This window comes from Peromyscus californicus, unplaced genomic scaffold, assembly GCF_007827085.1.
Source record: "Peromyscus californicus insignis strain IS unplaced genomic scaffold, ASM782708v3 Scaffold_9__1_contigs__length_137607984, whole genome shotgun sequence".
Lineage (NCBI taxonomy): Eukaryota > Metazoa > Chordata > Mammalia > Rodentia > Cricetidae > Peromyscus > Peromyscus californicus.
The window spans coordinates 105,567,249-105,582,829 of record NW_026294617.1 but is presented as its reverse complement, the minus strand read 5'-3'; positions in this window follow the sequence as shown (position 1 = coordinate 105,582,829).

The following is a 15,581-nucleotide window of genomic DNA, read 5'->3' as shown; positions in this document are numbered from 1 at the left end:
TTGGTGTTTCTTTTGCCTTGCTGTCTAATATCTGAACTCCAAATAGAATGGCATGCTGTCTCAGAACTGTTAACACAGCTTCCCTTGAAAGAAACAATCAGAAATTTTTCTCATAATCAGCCCTTAGAGCTTGGATTTTTTCCAAATTCCTAGTCTTCTGAGAAAGAATAATCTTATTTCATTCTAATTGTATAAACTACTGATATTTCTTTTTACAATACATATTTTTTTTACTTTGTTAAAGATATTAGATTTGGATCAAGATCACTAATTCATGCATATTCCTAACACATATTGTCAAGTAATGCCCATCAATGTCGTCTTTGTGAGTATATATACTAAAGCATGTATCCTAGAGAGTGATGCTAATATTGTCAAATACCATTGCAAATTTGGTATGCAGTTATTCTTGGACAGCAATTCTTTTTCATCATATAGATATTTTTAGTGCTGTCTTCCCAGTGTTAAAATAGTACCTGAGAGACACTGAGACTGACAACTCTTTTGAATTGGTGTGTGTGTTCATACTTATTATTAAAGGAACACTTTACCTTTCATTCATTCCAACTATGATCTGTGTTTCTGAGAATATAAGGACAGGAGGGGCTTTCAGCTTAAAAAATGTCACTCACCCACTGGAAACTAAATATATATTCTCAAAGCAAAATGTTTATCACCTTAAAGAGGAAAGTCAGAAATGAAGGGTTGAAACAATGTAAAAAAAAATGATTAGAGGAAAATTTGAGCACTAATCAGACAAGCTAAGGGAAAACTCATTATCTGTATACACGCACATACACACATATATACTCCATGTGCCTGCCTGTTCACCTGACAGGGGTAGGAAGTGCCAACAGCCGATGATGTGGCTCGCACACACTTTCGCAGTTCTGTATATACACTCATTCTCTGCCTTCAGTTGCTCAGCTTAAGAACAGGAACTGCTTGGAGCAGCACTCGGGCTGATATTAATTGTCATGCCCAGGGAAAGAAGCAATTTATCAGATAACTGGGTCTCAAGCCATACAGGGCCTGAGAGATTAAAATGATCACCTTGAATTGCACTCAGAAGCTAAAAGGCAATCAGCACAGCCAGCAGAGCACAGGTGGAACATGCTCCGTGTAGCCAATATAGTTAAGCAAGCAGACCACACCATTTTCAGCGTCTAAAGCTTCCGAGTGGTCTCTGAAGTGTTGTTCCACACTAAGCTTGGAGGGTGAATTGAATACAAATTTTTCACGCATTTGAGGATTTCTCCTAGAAGAAATGACTTTTAAAGAGAAAACAAATGAAAAATCCTATGAAATAGACTCCAGAAAATTTATTGAAAACCAAAGGGCACCAGTAAAATGAAACGTGCTACTACTAAGTTATGCGTAAGGGAGTTTGAAAACCTTATGCTCCACACCGCAGTGAGTTGTGATATTCACACTCCTTTCTCAAACTAAAAAGTCACTGGGGGCAATTTCTACTCCCACCCTGAGATTATACTCACTTTTTAATGTAGGATATACTATTTACTATCACAATTGAAGTCAGAGCTAAACAAACTCATTTTTTAATGGAAGTGTGTGGAAAGGTTTCCACAAGGGCAGAGGGTCCTTCTAATATCCTGGGGTCAGTGTAAGAATCACAGTGGACAAACACAAAATAGAATGGTTCATGGTTGAAGTATCAGGTTCGACATCCTGAGACTCCTTTGGACATTTGGTTTGAACCCCCTTGTGGTTAGTACAGTCTTTCTGCAGTACACAAACTCAATTCATGCAATGAACTGTTTTCCTTTAGGATCTACAGCTATCTATCTTTCTGTTCTGCGCTGATGGCACAGTGAAATCCCCAGGTACCTGTGTCTTTCATTAATAACAGCAGCCAGAGGATGTGCTGACATAGACAAGCACATAGGAGAAAGGCTGCCACAAGACAAATTTCTAACTTTAGAAAATGAAAATGGTAAATTTAATTTTGAATACTGAAAACTATCAACGTAACCCCACTGGTACATGATTCCTTCCTCAGTAATACTTAATATTAAAAGGCATATGTCATTTCTGTGATTATTTCTTGCCTTAAAAGAATGAATGGTGCTTTAACTTATAATTAATGAAAGCAATAACAGTCTACCATTAGTAGAAATTTCTTATAGTCCCCAAATGACAGAAAACGTAATCAAAAGTTATAAAATGCAGGAAGACAGTATGAAAGGATATGGCTAACAGGGAAACAAGCTAGCCTGAGCACTCCATTTTCTCTCCCAAGAAAAATACCTGAGGTCACCAGTCACACTTCGGGAAGACAGTCACCGTGAACCCTAGATTTGGAGCCCTGGATGTTTGTCAAATTCCTATCCCGGGTGACAACTTCCAAACTACTCTGAACTCACTAAGCGTCACTGTGTTAAGCCATCATCTCAACAGCACATATTTATCTTGTTCTACACTGGAATCAAATTTTACAGCTTAATGAATTTGATATAAAATTGAAGCTCTTCAAGTGGAGTTTAGGTTAAAAATAAGTAATATAGTACATGTTCTTTTTCTTCCATGTCTGTATTAGGCTGGACTTTGGTGTTTTATCAGCTTCAGAACCGTGTACTCATTCCTTAACTTGTATTTATATAGGAGCTCTGTCTATTTGTCTAGAAGACTTGAACTATTTTATAATGCTTTCTTGACAAATGCTTGAACTTTCCAAGGGGGAAAAAACACAATTTCACATAGGTCTTGTCTTATTGACCAAGAGCTAGCAAACAGAAATAAAAATATTGAGGGCCCTGTATGCTTGAATAATCTTTCATAGGAAAAAGAATGTATATACACTGGAAAACCGTTCTGTAAGACTCAGGGTTGCATAGAATATGTAGACTCATCAGCTTTTATTTTTTCTCCATCTCTTACATATTGCTGTGTGGATTAAAATACCAAATCCAGGAACTTTCCAAGCTTTGATACTCTCCTTCTCAGCTTGAGGATACATATTAAAACTGTGGTGGAGGCGACAGCCCCTACTGTCACATGACTTCTCAGAACTCCCTGGTCATGTGTTTTTAATTATTTCTTTGCAAAGGTTCAAGAAGAGCAAACTTAGCCACGACTCCTTCATTTTCTGATGTCAAGAACCTGACATCTTTATTAATATCTAATCTCCATACACTGCTCAGTCTTCCACTAGAGTTAACAGATGATGTGGAAAAGAAAAGGAGCTAGAGAACTGGGAGATGTGATGCAAGATGCTGTCTTCTGGACATGACATGATGAGTGCATTCATGAACTCACAGCCACTGTGGGTTCCTGCACAAGATTGAGCTAGCCAAACTTCTATCAAATATGGAGGTGCTCTTTGGGTTCCATGATGGGGGAATGTCTTTTTGTATGCTGTGAAAATATGTTGCTCTGATTGGTTGATAAATAAAGCTGTTTGGCCAATGCTGAGGCAGAATAGGATTTAGGCGGGAAATTCTAACTAGAGAAGAGGAAGTTAAAAGGCAGAACAGAGAGGATGCGGTCAGCTGACACGAGCCACGTGGCAAAGCATAGATTTATAGAAATGGGTTTATTTAAGATATAAGATTCAGCTAATGAGAAGCCTGAGTTAATATGCCATGCAGTTCATAACTACCATAAGCCTCTGTGTGTTCAGTTGGGTCTGAGTGGTTGCAGGACCGCAAGGACGAGGGAGCTAGGTGGGCACAGGAAAACTTTCAGTTACAGTTCCATTCCTACTTGAGGATCTCCTAACAGTTGATCACTGCTGAGGAAGGAGAATTGTTCTTTCAAGAGGGCGTGACTACTGGTGGGATTATCATGCTCCAATGGGTGGCCCATACCCATGTACGTATGGATAACACTCAAAGAATTTGGTGGGTTATCAAGAAAGATAGAGGTGGGAAAGAGAACATGGGAAGTATATGGGGAGAGTTGAAAGGAGAACTGAGGGTGGATATTTAATTTTATACATGTATAAAATCTGAACAGCCGGGCGGTGGTGGCGCACGCCTTTAATCCCAGCACTCGGGCGGCAGCGCCAGGCGGATCTCTGTGAGTTCGAGGCCAGCCTGGACTACCAAGCGAGTTCCAGGAAAAGGCGCAAAGCTACACAGAGAAACCTTGTCTCGAAAAACCAAAAAAAAAAAAAAAAATCTGAACAATAAAGAAAAATTGTTTTTAAAAATTCTACTCAAACATATAAATCATTTAAATATGTCCAAGGCTATGGAATATAATTTTGAGATAGAGGTTGACTTAGCGAGTGGGAGGTCTTGGGTTCCATCACCAGTGCTGGAATAATGATTAGTAATAAGAACAACAGTCTGCTTTTAGAAGCACAGGCCCTGTTTGTGTGGTTTTTCTATTGCTAGAAAATTCTCTTTTTCTAATTCTGGAAAAAATAGGAATCATGAAAATTACACATCTCTTTCCAGTTACCAAATAGCAATCCTGATCTTTTCCTTCTTTTAAATAATTTGCAGTCAGAAAATGTAAACCTTACCTGGAAAGACTTTATTTTTCTAACATCTACAATCAAGTGATAGACAGGGAGAAACAAGTTTTTGATTAAACAAATTTAGACATTGTGCTTCTCCATGACACCATTTTGGAAAATCTATCTTTTCTTTTTTTCCCCTACTAAGTAATGTTTGGCTTGTCATTTTATGCTCATATTTCCTGCTCTCAAATAATTTTATCACAAACCAAATATAATGAAGATATTAGTTTAGGTAGAGTATCCTAACAGAAAACAAGATCTAATCTCTGTGCAGAGAACATTATAACACTGGGCCCCACATTTACAACACACATGTTTCCTGCAGAGTATTCTACTGACAGAAAGTATTTTTCCCAATTCATTAAAAATATAGCCACAGTTAAAACAATACACACAAAGCAAAAGAGCCACAGAATTCTTCATTCGTGCTCCATATTTGTGAAAGTCAAACTGAGTGGAATTTTCTTATGGAAACAGATTCTGTGAAACTTTGTTACTTGGAAAATGCTAAGGACTGAATGGAACTGAGTAAGAGGTAAGAGATGGTTTTGAGAATTTTTGCCTTTTATTTCTTCTCTCATACAATAAATCTTGTCCACACCCTCCCCTACCTCCACTCCTCCCAGTCTCCCCAAATATCTCCCTTCTACCCCAGATCACTGCACCTCTGTTTCCCTTCAGAAAAGAGCAGGCCTCCCAGGAATATCAACCTAACACAATGTAATGTTTTAATAAGATGAGGCATGAGACCTCATGTCAAGGCTGGACGAGGAAAGCAAGTAGGAAGAAAAGAGTCCCAAGAGCAGGCAAAAGAGTCAGAGATACTTCCCTTAAAGAAAGCCAAGAGAAAAAGCAAACAGTTGAAGGAAACTAACAAAACTGCTCTAGACCTGAAAATGTAAAAAGAAGCAATAAAGAAAACACAAATTGAGGGAATTCTGGAAATGGAAAATCTAGATAAGTGAACAGCAACTACAGATGCAGGCATCACTAACAGAATGCAAGAGATGAAAGAGTGTTTTAAGATTTTTTAATAAAATCCTCAACATCACTAGCTGTAAAAAAAAATACAAAATCACAATGAGATTCTACCTCCCAATAAGAATGTCTATTATTAAAAAGTCAAAGGAGTAACAATGCTGGCAAAGATATGGAGAGGAGGAATTCTTGTATATGGTTGTGGGAATACACACAGGAATAGCCATTATTGAAAACCATGAAGAGATTTCTCAAAAACTAGGATGAGTATGATTGTTTAGCATAGCTATGCTGCTTCTAGGTGACTCACCAAAGCACATGACACCAACATGTCAAAACAGAGATCTGTGCACCTATATCCGTTGCTGTACTGTTTTCAATAGTGCAATATGGATTTCACTAGATGTCCATTTCAAAGGATGACTAGGTATAAATATAAATGTACAATGGAACAGTATTCAGTAGTCTGTCATTTGTAGACAAACACATGAGACTGGAGGACACTATGCTAAGTGAATAAGTCAGACACAGAGAGCCAACAACTACAAGCTCTCTTATATGTGGAAGCTGAAATAGTATGTTGGGATGCAGAGTAACAACTATGAGAGAATATCAGATAAGAATAAAGAAGCAGCTGGGTAATGGATATCATTGCATAGTTAGAGCAAATTAATATGCCCCAAGGGTCCCACAGCAGGATGTAGTGACTATGGCTCACAGAAACCTGTCACTCTGATTATAAGCAGCTAGGAAAGAGTGACTGGAAGAGAGATACTGCCCATAAAGATAAGGAAGTTGAGAGCTAACTATTGTGGCCTGATATTACATGAGAGATATGAGCCCTGATATGTCACATAGCATGCCCTATACATGATTAAAACAATAATTTAAAGAAACAAGCAAGTGGATTTTTTTTTCAAAGAATAACATCAGCATCTGTGGATCCTGGAGCTTCTGGCCCCTAAGCTGAAAATAAACAACCCTTTCTGGAGAAATACCACACCTTTTCTCTGGGTATTTGTGTCAGGGTGTGGATCAAAACAGATTCAAGAATTTCAAAGAGGAAATACTTCAGATATTCACACCTTTTTTCAGACTTCCAAAATATCAAATTATTTTCATAAATGTATGGTGAAACAGACAAAAGACATGAATGTTTATTGAAGGTTACATAAATATTAGGAGATAGTTTAATATGGGAAACATATACCATATCCCATAATGTAGTAATAAGGAATGTATTCTTTAACAAATGTATGTAGATGAGGGCCTAAGAGATGGCTCAGCAGCTAAGAGAGTCTGCTACTAAGCCTGAGGACCTGTGCTCCAGCTCTGGAACACATTAGAAGTGTGGTTCTCAACATGTGGGTCATGACCCCTTTGGGAGGTCAAATGATTTTCACAGGGGTCACACATCTGATATCCTGATTGTCAGATATTTACATTATGATTCATAATGGTAGCAAAACTACAGTTATGAAATTGCAACAAAATAATTTTATGGTTGGAAGTCCCCACAACATGAGGAACTGTATTAAAGGATCACAGCATTAGGAAGGTTGAGAACCCCTGCACTAGAAGGAGATTTCTTCCTTTTTTTTCATTTTTTATTAAAAAATTTTCTATTCACTTTACATACCAACCACAGATACCCTCTCTTCCCTCTTCTCACCTCCCAGCCTTCCCCCCCAGCCCATCCCCCATCCCCATGTTTTCCAAATCAAGGTCTCCCATGGGGAGTCAGCAGAGCCTGGCATACTCAGAGGCAGGGGGATCAGGATCCGTCCCTGGTGCATGGGCGGGCGTTTTGGAGCCAGTGCCTCGAGTATGACACCTTGCACAGCCTTGGTGCACAGGGGAGGGGCTTGGGCCTGTCTCAGCTGAGTGTGAAGGAAAGTTGTCCTCTGACCTCCACAGAGATGTCATAACACCCGTGCCTGCATGTCCACTCACACACGCAGGGCGGGGGGAGGGCAGCAAATAAATGTAACAAATATAAAACTTTAAATATAAATAGGTAGACCAGAAGGAGTCGGGGGTGCAGAAAGGAAAAGGGAGGATGGGGTCAAGAACAAGAATGAGTCAGAGACTGAGAAATGCTCAGGTGAAGGTGTCTGCTACTGTTTATAAACCCAATGTCATTTCAAGTGAGCTCCTCGGGGACAGTTCATGCAAGAGTAGTTTGAAAAACCAATGATTTCCCTCTAGGAAAATACTGTCATGGATCATTATTTTTTAAGATAAAAGGGACCACTGAGTTAAATAGAAAGTATTAGAGATTTTTTTTTACAACATTAAGAAAGAGACTGTGTTTCAAAGAAAAACAAGCCTTGAGACAGCAATCCATGTTAAAAAGAGACATTTTTTTCTTTCCTTCTTCTTTACCTTTATTAGAAAACAAAGAAAACTGAAATAACGGGTTAAAGGTGACCAGATACTTTCCTCAAACCACAACAAGGAAAGGTGTCTGGAGGGAACAGCAGCATGTCTGTAAACCAAACAGATGTTTATGATTAATTCCCAGCTAACATCACCCAGCTGGCTAAGGATGATTTTTATGGAGGGAGAACATTATAGAATGCTATGAGTTTATATAAATCATGAGCACAACAGTCATGATCCTGGGGCAGAAGACCTACGCATCTCATTTTAGGCACAGTCTTCAAATCACACCACATAACAGGAGCACAGTCATTCCTCCACAGCACAGTGTCTGTTTCCAGTTTCCTCCTACATTTTGACGGGTGTCGTTAAGTGTCAGTCTGCATCCTGTTTTCTAATGTTGTGACATGCTGGACACACCTTCCTCCAGGTGACTTTCATTAGTGCATTTCATATTAGTGACACTCGGTTGTGAAAACATTATTTTACATTACTTATTTTCTTTGGAAATACATTGCCAGCAACTACTGAGATATTTACATAAAGGTTTAAATATCAATTTAAACTATAAAGTCATTTTAACTAAATAATCTAAATAAAATTTTACCTTTTGATCTTTTGATCTCATTTAAACTATAAATGTGGATATTTGTGTGAACTATGTAAATGCAATAAAGAAGAATCAGGTCATTTTCCTTGATATTTTATCACAAGCATTTTATGAAGACTTCATATTATTTCATTCCAAAAGTTGTATACAACTAAAGAAGTCTAAATAAGACACGGATTTTTAGCATATTGGTTGTTAACTGTAACAGATTTACCACAATAGAGCAGTGAAGAACTATATGGAAAATATGCTGAAATATTTTGCTATTATATCAACTTTTATGTAGATCAAAAGCAACTCTAAAATTAATAATTTACCCTAAAATTACTGAGCCATTTCCAACACCATGTGTTCAGTTTTTCCTAAAGCACCTCATGGACACTGAACTTTGTTCACAGCTATTGATTACTTACTACTGAAGAATCTAACATGTACTAATGATGTCAAAACCTGACTATTTAAGAGATGATTTAGTAGCTGTGAACCTGCCTCTTACACAGCTATGCACAAGAACTGCCTTCAAACTGTTCTTCCCAGTTTAATATGAAAATTTTCACAAAGTGTAAAACTAAACTGAAATCACGTTCTATTGAGTAATCCACCAATTAGGCCTTCACATTTGATCTCATATGCTCTGTCCACCCCATCCATCTACTGAGAACCTATAACATCTCTATGTGTTTCAATTAAGTCCCAGATTCCTGGGAATTTATGATACAATATTTACCATGTCTAGTCAGAGTTTACTATCTATAAAATATTTATATTAAAATTAAACTCAGACCACGCTGAGGTCCATGACACACGCTGATGCCGGAGACCATATGGATGCCCATGTTCTGAGCTGTTACCAGAAACCGTGTGGAAGTCCATGATCCATGCTCCAGCTGGTTGTGAAGGGCAATGAAGCTACTTTTGCAGTGGTATCAATGAAGACTCACAGTTGAGAAAAGGGGCATAGAAGGCTTCTGTTACAACCCCTACCTTCCCTCCAAAAGAAAGTAACAGCCTAGACAGGAAACCATCAAAGAGAACTCATAAAAACTGTGCTAAGAATGCTGAAATGTAGCTAACCACTACTGAGGGCTTCTGACTGGGATGCAGATGGGGAGGGACTCAGTCTTCTTTAAGGGTATGGATATTGGGTGTTTGACCATGTTCCACTGAGTATATGAGCAACACAGGTTAGACTTGCTTTCCTCCTCCTCCTCCTCCTCCTCCTCCTCCTCCTCCTCCTCCTCCTCCTCCTCCTTCTCTCCCTTCTCCTCCTCCTCCTTCTATTTCTTCTTTTGTAGGGGGAGATCACAAGGATGGGGTTGAACCTGGAAGGACTGGGAAGTGTGATTGGGGAACATGATGTGAAATTCCCAAATAATAAATAAAAATATTTAGTTAGAAAATATTCAAAAATCATAAGTATACTTGAGGAAAACACACATATGTATCACTAAAATCCCTCTCAAGTCAAAATCTCCCTCAAGTGCTCTTGTTCCAGAACATCCCTTGCACAGCTCCCCATGTTGTCTCGCCTCTGTTTCACCCCATCTCTGAAGTGACTACCATTCTTATTTTGCTACCACTACTTTTCTTCTGTTTGTTCTGGATCTTGAATATTTGTGCAGTACTTATTTCCTTTAAATATTGTCTTAGAGTTGTATCTATTTTCTTATGTGGTATCAGGAGGTGTATCTTTTATTGTTTGGTAGCATTCACTGCTTGTTCATACCACAGTGTGTTCATCCATTCTCTTTTGGAGCTACCATTGCCTTTTTACAACTTTTAAAAATAGCTATAGTTTTGTTTTTAAAATATTTTCTGTAGAGGAATTTCAGGTTTATAAATAGGTGTAAATTTATAACTGAAAGCCAGTTTTATCCAGTATGGTGGTATCAGCTTTCATTCACAGTCCATCAAGGAAAGCCAAAGCAGGAACTTAAGGCAAGAACATGAATTCAGGAACTGAAGGAGAGACCACGAAGGAACACTGCTTACTTGTTTCTTCTACATGACTTTCTTATCCTGCTTTCTTATACAACCCAGGATCAACTTCCCATGGATGACACATATATCCATCCCCTTTTCTCATGAGCTGGGCCCTTCCACACCAATCATTAATCAAGAAAATGCTCCCACAGACGTGCCTACAGGCCAATCTGTAGAGTCATTTTGTCAATTGAGGTTTCTCTTCCTGGATAACTCTAGCTTATGTAAACATGACAAAACACTAACCAAGACATAGGCTATCCAAACCAAAAATCAACATGCTTTAAATTGTACCATAAGCCAAATGATGTAACAAATGTCTATCCCATCCAACAGATACAAAATGGACATCTCCTCAGTAGCCTATAGAGTCATCTCTAAGATGCTATGGGGATAATGTCAACAAACACAAAAGAATCAAAACAACTTCCTGGAATACAATGAAACTATCAATTAATAGAAAGAAAAAGTGTGCATGTAATCAGAGAATAAACAATACACCCCTGAAATAAAAGTGAGTTATCAAAAAAAATCATAAAGGAAATAAGAAAAGTCCTAGAATCAAATGAAAAGGAAAGCACTGTGTACCAGAACATGTGGGAGAAAGCCAAGGCAGTTCTAAGGAGAAAGATGATACCTATGAGTGCTTAATTTTTTTTTTAAAAAAAGAGTTATTTATTTTTTTTGATGTGTCTTTTTCTTTTTTATCTTATAATTTAATTTAATTTTACATATCAGCCATGGATTCCCTTGTAAAAAGAGTTATTTAAGTTATGATAAATGGATAACTTGGTAATGCAACTCAAAATTTAAGAAAAACAGGAATAAGCTGAAGGCAAGAGTGAAAAAAAACTAATGAAATAAGAACTAAAAGACTACAGAAAAATCAGTCAAAGAAAAAATTGACTCACTGACTTTCCAAAAGAAATGGGAGGTTCAAGGTTAATAAGAGATGAAAGAGTAGATGATACAAAAACAGATTACAGTGAAACCCACAAGATTGTTGGGGAATACTTTGAAAATTTATTTGAAAAAACAAAACCCAACCTGGAAAATCTTGAAGGCAGGAACTGAAACATGAAACACAGGCTTACTGGCTTGTTCCACCTGGTTTGCTCAGATGGCGTCCTTAAATACCCCAGGACCTACTGCCCAAGCAAGGGTGGCATGCTTCCCTGTCCCCCCCTCACCATGACCTGGGCCCTTCCTCATCAATCATCAATCAAGAAAATACCCCATAGAATTTTCTAAAGACCAATCTGATTGATAAATTCCTAGAAACATCTAACTTACCAATATTAAATAGGACATATAAACAAATCAAACAACTCTATAACAAACAGGATAGTAGCTCTAATTTCCCCCCCACACACACACACACAGAGTCTAGACCCTGAAAGTTTCATTGATGACGTCTACCAAACTTTTAAGAAGACCTAATATCAGCCGGGCAATAGTGGCGCACACCTTTAATCTCAGCACTGGGGAGGCAGAGGCAGGCAGATCTTTGTGAGTTTGAGGCCAGCCTGGTCTACAGAGCGAGTTCCAGAACAGGCACCAAAACTAAACAGAGAAATCCTGACTTGAAAAAAAAAAAAAAAAAACCCTAACATCACACTCCTTAAACTGTTCCATAATACAGAAATGGAAGGGACACTACCAAGTACACTCTATGATGTCAGCATTTTCTGAAACCAAACTGGAAAATGACACAAAAAAAAGTTCTATACCAATTTCTCTGCTGAATACAATATTCTCCTTGAAAGTCTTGCAAATAAAATTCAAGAGCTCAACAAGAAGATTACACATAACAACCAAATTGCTTTCATACCAGGGATGCAATCTGAATGCAGCATCATTGTGTAACACTTTCCTCCAAGAGTGAAACATTCCATTCTTCAGGAAATCTTCTTAAGTAAGAAAGTAAACAACTCAAAATAGCTTTTGGAAGTCCCTGAAACTGACCAGACACACTAGAGTCGGCCATTAAGACTAGAGTATGCTTGTTTCATGTCTAGTATCCTGCTATGAGTGAGTACATACCATGTTTGTCTTTCTGAGTCTGGGTTACCTCACTCAGGATGATTTTTTCTAGATCCATCCATTTGTCTGCAAACCTCATGATGCCATTGTTTTTTTCTGCTGAGTAGTATTCCATTGTGTATATGTACCACATTTTGTTTATCCATTCTTCAGTTGAAGGGCATCTGGGTTGTTTCCATGTTCTGGCTATTACAAACAATGCTGATATGAACATAGCTGAACAAGTGCTCTTATGGTGTGGTTGAGCATTTCTTGGGTATATGCCCAAGAGTGGTATAGCTGGATCTTGGGGGAGATTGATTCCCAATTTTCTAAGAAAGCGCCATATTGTCTGCTACTCACATCACCAGGGAGGCTACCCGGAAAACAGGACCCCAAGAAAGACACAGGGATCGCCCAATGACAGAGAAATGGAATGAGATCTACATGAACAGCCTGGACATGAGTGGGGGGTAATGAAAGGCGAGGGTCGAGGGAAAGAGAGCTTGGGGGAGCGGGAGATCCCAGCTGGATCAACAACAGAGAGGGAGAACAAGGAATAGGAGACCATGGTAAATGAAGACCACATGAGAACAGGAAGAAGCAAAGTGCTAGAGAGGCCCACAGAAATCCACAAAGATACCCACACAACAGACTGCCGGCAATGGTCGAGAGACAGCCCGAACTGACCTACTCTGGTGATGGGATGGCCAAACACCCTAATTGTTGTGCTAGAAACCTCATCCAACTACTGAGGGATCTGGATGCAGAGATCCATGACTAGGCCCTGGGTGGATCTCTGGGAGTCCAATTAACGAGAATGAGGAGGGTTTATATGAGCGAGAATTGTTGAGACCAAGGTTGGATAAAGCACAGGGACAAATAGCCAAATGAATGGAAACACATGAACTATGAACCAATGGCTGAGGGGTCCCCACTGGATCAGGCCCTCCGAATGGGTGAGACAGTTGATTGGCTTGATCTGTTTGGGAGGCATCCAGGCAGTGGGACCAGATCTTGTGCTCATTGCATGAGTTGGCTGTTTGAAACCTGGGGCCTATGCAGGATTGTTTGGCTCGGCCTGGGAGGAGGGTACTAGACCTACCTGGACTGAGTCTACCAGGTTGACCTCAGTCTGTGGGGAAGGCTTTGCCCTGGAGGAGATGGGAATGGGGGGGGGGGGGCGTTGGGGGGAAGGTGAGGGGGACGGGAGGGGGGAGAACAAGGGAATCCGTGACCGATATGTAGAACTGAATTATATTGCAAAATAAATTAAAATAAATTAAAAAAAAAAAAGACTAGAGTATGCAACTGAAGCTGAGAGTCCCTCTAAGACCAGCAGAATTAGCTTCAGAGAAGACAGTGAGAGAGGAGCCGAGCTGAAAGGAAGACTGAGCCAAGACCAGCTAGCTGCCTAGAAGAAGCAGAAATGAGAGCAAGTGGTCTGGAAGAGGTTTAGACCAACTGAGGCACCTGGAAAAGAAACTCTCCAACCTGTTGAACTACCTGCAGGCTGTGCCCTTTTATCCAGGTTCCCAGAAGTGTCACCCATGCTGTAGTCCTCTGGTGATGCAGCTGTCTTTGAGTCATTTCTGCTCCTGTAAGTGACCCCTTAACTATGTTACTGTATATAATCCCAATGAAACCCATTGGGTCACCAGGCTAGATTTTGATAATATCCATACTTTAATCTGTAGTGGGTTCCCTGTCTGGGGAGATTGGATGTGCATGTTGTATCTCCCACAAAAAACATGTAAGTGACACACAAAAAACATGTAAATCAGTAAGTGTAACACATACACAAATAGACATACGGACCAAAAAAAAAATCACACTAAAGGAAACAATAGAGTAAAGAGAGCCTACAGAATGGAAGGAAGTCTGCCAACCCTAAATCAGATTCCTATCTAGACGAGAGAGAGAGAGAGAGAGAGAGAGAGAGAAATTCAAACTCAAAAACTAAATCATTTGACTAAACATGGATCAATGAACTGAGTAGAGAATACAAAGAAAGAAATACAAATGGTCAATAAATATTTGAAACGGTGTTCAGCACACTTACCTGTCAGAGAAATGCATGTGAGAGCCACTCTGAAATTTCCTCTCTTTGTGGATTCCTGGGAATCTGTGGTTGACAAGTAGACTGAATAGAAAATCTCTTAATAAAAGAAAAGAAAAAGAAATTTCCTCTCACCCTAACTTAATGGCTATTATCAAGAAAATGAATGTTGATGAGCATGTGTGGAGAGACCCTTAGACATCACTGTCAGGAATGTAAACCAGTATAGTCATCATGGAAGTCAGTGTGAGGGTTCAAAAGCTAAAAATTAAACCACCATATGACCCAGTAAAATCACCCCTGGGTACGTTCAGAGGACTCTAAGTCAGCATACAAGAGATACACATTCATATTTATTAGCACTATTCAAAATAGCTGAGAAATGAAACTGATCTTGACACCTATCAATAGATGAATGAATAAAGAAAATGTGGTGCATACATGCAGTGGATGGCTTCCAGCTGTAAAGAAAAATAAAATCATGACATTTTTAGGAAAATGCATTCAACTGGAGATAATTATGTCCTTCAAAATAAGCCAGACTCAGAAAGACATGTCATACATTTTTCTGTTATGTTCAGACTCTCTATATAATGTGGGGAGTGTGTGTGTGTGTGTGTCTTCTGTCTGTCTGTCTGTGTATGTGTGTGTCTGAAAATCTCAGGATAAAATCAAAGTGATAAAATGTGTCACTTTGTATAATGCTAACTTTCACAATTCTATAATATTTTTTTAACTGCCAGATCTGAGTATGGAATAGGCTATTTCTCCTTGTAGTTCTACCAGTTGTTAACCTACATATTTTAAGACTGTATTATTAGGGTGTCTAAAATTAATAATAGCTGTGGCTTCCTATATTGTAGCCTATATTTACCTAAACATTTTCAAATATCATTTTATGTTTCTTCCTCATGATATTAATTTAAAATATTTATCTTATTGAAACGACTATAAATTCAAGAAAATAATGTCACCATGCACATTAACTGAGGCTTCTAAATTCCTGTTCTGATCATCTATTGCTATGTAGCCAATCACCTCAAAATATGTTCTTGAAGCTG